Genomic DNA, 5359 nt, shown 5'->3' on the forward strand with positions numbered 1-5359 from the left:
TCATCAGTGTTTTACAGTTTTCAGAGTACAGGTCTTTTGCATCCTTGGTTAAGTTTATTCCACGTGTTTTATTATTTTTGGTGTAACTGTAAATTGGATTGAGTTATACGAAACCATGTAATTGGGGGGGCACAAGAATATGAGAATACAGCACTGAAATTGTTGTGATTGACAGAAGGCACACAACTGCTAAGGCATGACTCTCTGTTAAAATTTTCAATAATGGGAGTGAATATGTTCTCATGCCACAGTTGAACCTTAACGCACACTTTCAAGATGGTTGCTTGGGATTTAGATCCTAGTTGGTGGACTTGTGGTAGAACAATTCTAACCCATTCTTGATGGAGGTAAATATATTGTAAACATAAACTTAACTGTGTGGTAATAGGGAGTTGACATTGTACTCTCATAAGATCTAAATCATAGTTTCCATACCCATGATTTGATATTTTATCTCTAATCACTTGGTATCATAAGTAGTTTGTGATTTTACCCATACGATCTCTGCTATTACATCTTGGGAATTGCCCTAATATCTTAATTTTTAAAAGAGCTGCCTATCAGCCTTCTAGTTCCTGGGCGCACCTGGCTTCCAGGTGGACACAGAGATTTCCCAAGAGTATTTTTATAGTGTTCTATTTGCACTCTTGGAAACAGAGGTTTCTAATGCCCAGTAATAGTAATTTCCTTTTTAAGTAATTATCATTTGCTAGGCACTGTTTCTATGCATTTTGTATATCAACTCCTTTATTCCTATAACAGACCCATGGAGTAGGTACTGTTAATATCTTCCCTATTACTTGTAGAAGATTAAACTTTTGCCAAAAGTCACATAGCTAATGAATAATGGAGCCAGATTTTAAGTCCATGACTTAAAATCTTCAGAGGTCATAGTCTTCACTACTATGCTATACTGTATCTCAACCTAAATTTACTTCATAAACTATATCTCTTCATTTCATTTTTTGTGTGTCACAGGAACCCAGCAAAGTGCCCCTGACTGAAATTATACAGTAAGATAATGAAAGGACTATGACTGAAACTCAGAATCTAATTATCACATAGCTATCTTGCCTCCTGTACCACTGAAGGAAGTTCATCCAGAAAGAGATTACTATCATGTGGGGTGTTACTCTCCAGTCATTTTGCTCTTCTGGTTGAAGAATTTTAATGTACTAAAGAAATAGCCAACCAAATGTTATGGCTCCTAAGTTGTCTTCCCCTGCTGGAATGTTGAAAGAACTAGAGAAAAGGTAGAATATAGCTGGCAGCATTTCTCCAGCTTTTTTTTTTTTTTAAAGTTTTTCTTTTTAAGCAATCCTATACCCACTGTGGGACTCGTACTCACAACCAGAGATCAAGAGTCACACACTCCACTGACTGAGCCAGCCAGACACCCTGTTTTTCCAACTTTAATATGAAAATCAGTCAGCTGTGGATCTTACTAAAATGGAAATCCTGATTCTTTTGACTTGGGTGTTGACTTGGGCACTCCCAAGTGCCCAGTTGGTGGGGATGCTGTGGGTCTCCAGACCACATGTTCAGTAGCAAGAGTAGAGGGCAGAAGAGCTCCCCATACAGATTAATAATGATGAGTGTTAGGAATAAAGGGATGATTACACCAGGAAACTAATAGACAACTGCCCCAAAAGAGGATGGGTAAAAAATAAATTAGGAGAAGTACAAATGAAGAAACATTTAATGAATTCTGGTTTACTTCAAGTATTGTGTGATGCAACATGACCACTAAAATATGTGAGATGAGAGATGTGGGCACATTGTACTTGGAGTAATGTATACAGTTCTGGCTAATAAACATGTGAGTGTAAATGTTCTGTTTCCAACCCTAAGGTTCTACCGTTACAATGGTAATGGCAGGCATCACGTTTTTCATATGTTCTCTATAGGAAAGCATAACAGCTCACCTTCAACTTTCCATTATTTGTACACAACTAACCTACTTTGTGGCTTATCCTTCAGAAACTCATTTATCCATCATTATGCTTTGGGTTGCTTTCCTCTGTTATCAGTTTGTGTGTGTCCTGAGATTGTTAATTAGTTTGATGTGATCTTAAACAGATGCAGTAAAGAATACTTCAAAATCAAATTATGTAATTAGCAGCCTCTTGAAATTTATATATGGTGTGTGTGTGTGTGTGTGTGTGTGTGCATGCATGTGTGTGTGCAATATTTCTGCTGTAAAAAGATACAGGTAAATACTGTGAAGCCCTTTAACAACTTCTGAGCCATTAACCAAGGCTTTAAGATACATCTATGCTGGATTGAATGAGCAAAGATATATATTTGATTTATTAAAATTCTTGAATAAATTTAACTGAACTCTGTGGAAAAATATTCTGTTCTTAAGAATGAGAATTCTCAAAACTGCTGTTGTGACAAGTTAGATTTTGGAAAATGAGGGATTGAATGGGTAAAGAAGCCAGATTTCAGAGACACGCCCAAATTTGACAGCTCACCTGTATCAGGCTGTCATTCAAAATGTTAACTGAGAAAAGCAATTAACACTTCACCTGTGTGGGCTAACATGTTTATTCATTAGTAAGGTTAAAAACCCATTTTGTATTTTATGGAAGATTTATGCAAATAATAGGAAGCAATTAAGATGTTTCTTGCCCAGATGTCACTATCAATTATAAGACAGAGTCCTATAGATTGAAGATGAGCATAGGGCTTACTTAGAGAGAAGTTGAAAAATACAATCAAGTATACATATGATAGGAAAAGTGCTAATTTGATAATGAAAAAAAGGAAAGAAACCTAAACTCTGATCTGTTTGAAAAGTCTGAAGAAGACTGCTTACCACTTCGAGATGAGATAAAGCATGTCAGAATGAGCAGAAGGGGGAAGAGCTAGAGAAATAAGCCAAGAGGCTGACAGCAAGAACCTCCAAGTGAATCTGAATGAGGCCTGGGTAAAAAAAAAGACACCGAGAAGCCATGGACTGGAACCACTGGAGTGCAAACATTGGAAACGATAGCGTGTAAAGGAGAGCTTGCTTCAGGTACCTACAACATGAGGGATTTCAAGAACTCTTGAATCAGGGCAGATAGGTCCCTGCTTCTACAACCACAGCTTACAGAAAAACTGGAGATGATTATCTGGAGACTGCCTGATGTACCCAAGGAGATAAAGAGAAGCACTTGGGGAAGGAGGGCCTACAACTGGGCTGGGTCCATGCCATGTCTGCCATTAAAGAACTAACAGAACCAAAGCCACTCTTTGAAGTTGGCCTTTTTTCCCCCTTTTGATGTTCACAAATTTTAGATGGAACCACACAACCATGCCTGCCTCCATTTTCCAAGGAAGTTATTTATTCACAGAAATTTTCTCTCATTTTCACTCCTAATTGATAATATCCTCCATTCTTTTCCTAGGCATTTGTGTTTTTGTATTAGTGTGTCTGAATACCCACATATTTTGCCATTGGGAGCATTAGAGAATGATTCTGTGAGTTCCCAGATTTGATATTGTTGTGCTCTTTCTGGGAAATGCCAAAGGTTATAGTTTCACTCATGAAATGTACTTCATGATCACACATTAGTTGTGTTTAAGTCTCTCGTTCTCATCTCCGGCCATACATTAGAATCAGCTAGGGAGTATTTTATGGATGCCTAGGTCTCCTTACTGATCAATTTCCATTTTATTACCGTGGGTGGAACTGGGGCTTTAGTACATTGAGAAAACTCTGCAAATGATTTTAATGTGCAGTCAAGGTTGAGAACCACTAGCTTAGGTATGATATGTACAATATCAAATAATAGCATAATGTATTATTTGTCAGGAAGGAAAAGATTAAAATTTTAGACATAAACTACTCATACCAAGCCAGTGCTAATGTCAGCAATGGGACAGTTCAAAGAAAATGGTAATAATCACAAGTAGAGTTGGTACTCAGAGCAAGTCCTCATTAAGAGAAATGCAGATTTATCTATTTTTTGTGTCTCCCTTTGGTAATTTTTAAAGATTTATTTTTTCGGTATAGTCAGCTTAGGACAAGAAAACTAAGGTATTTTCTTATTAATAAGCATATTTCATTTGCACCAAGGAGAAAAGAGATGAATGATAGTTTCCTCTCTAACACGTTGCATTTCCTGTCAATGTCAAGTGTGATTTTATTACGCCAGTGCTGTAGAACTTTCTTAATTCTCATAAACACTATGCCCGTAATTCATGTAATATGCCACCAGGTGGATGATGACACCTGGATTGTGGCCTCATCATGTAAAGCAGGAGCCAACAAAATATTTCTGTAAAGTGCCAGGTGGTAAATATTTGAGACTTTGTGGGCCATACAGTTTGATGCAACCACTCAGCTCTGCTGCTGCAGCCAGAGACAGTATGTAAACAAATTGACATGACTGTGTTCCAATAACACTTTATTTACAAGAGCAGGTGGTGGGCCACATTTGTCCTCTTGGTAATAGTTTTCCATCCCCTATTATAAATAGGTAAATTTTTTTAAATTGGTATGCTAAATTCACACATGAATCATTTTTTTCTATTGAAAAATGTTAATTCCATCAACATAAAATATGGTGCTTAACTATCACCACAACTATAGAACATCCTTAAAGAAATGTGAAATTCTGGGAGCAATTTTTATTTTTTTTAAAGATTTTATTTATTTATTTGACAGAGAGAGAGAGTGAGCAAGCACAAGCAAGGGGAGAGGCAGGCAGAGGGAGAGGGAGGGGACTCCATCCCAGGACCCTGGGATCATGACCTGAGTGGAAAGCAGACACTTATCCAACTGAGCTACCCAGGTGGCCCTCAGCAGTTTTTCTGATTAACTTTCCTCTTTTTTGTTTGTTTGTTTGTTTTAGTGAAGGAGGTAGGAAGGGCAGAGGGAAAAGGAGAGAGAGAATCAGAAGGCCCAGCGTGGAGCCTGATACGGCGCTCAATCCCACCACTCTGGGACTATGACCTGAGCCACAATCAAGAGTTGGATACAACCCACTGAGCCACCCAGGTGTCCCTTCTGATTAACTTTTAACCTTTTTCATCGCTGCTTAATTTGTTTCTATTCTTTTTCCAAGTTAAAGTAAAAATTGTATTTGTCATTTAGCCTAGACTAATTTAAAAACCAGAATTTCATTTGCTATACAGGTAGAGGCAGCAATGTTTTTAGTTCTTACAGTTTGGGGCTTTAGAATCCTTGGCCTTTCCTGTTTCCTCTTTCCCTGTCTTTAACTGCCTGTTTACAGTTATCACAGACAAGATATTATATTTCCTTATTGCTCCCAGGAACTTTTGGATCACCTCCTTTGACTCCCATTTATTTCTCCTGCCCTATGGCAAAACCATCAGGAAAGAAAGAAAATTGCATTGTGCAGCCATG

The sequence above is a fragment of the Mustela nigripes genome, chromosome X (genome assembly GCF_022355385.1).
Source record: "Mustela nigripes isolate SB6536 chromosome X, MUSNIG.SB6536, whole genome shotgun sequence".
Taxonomy (NCBI): Eukaryota; Metazoa; Chordata; class Mammalia; order Carnivora; family Mustelidae; genus Mustela; species Mustela nigripes.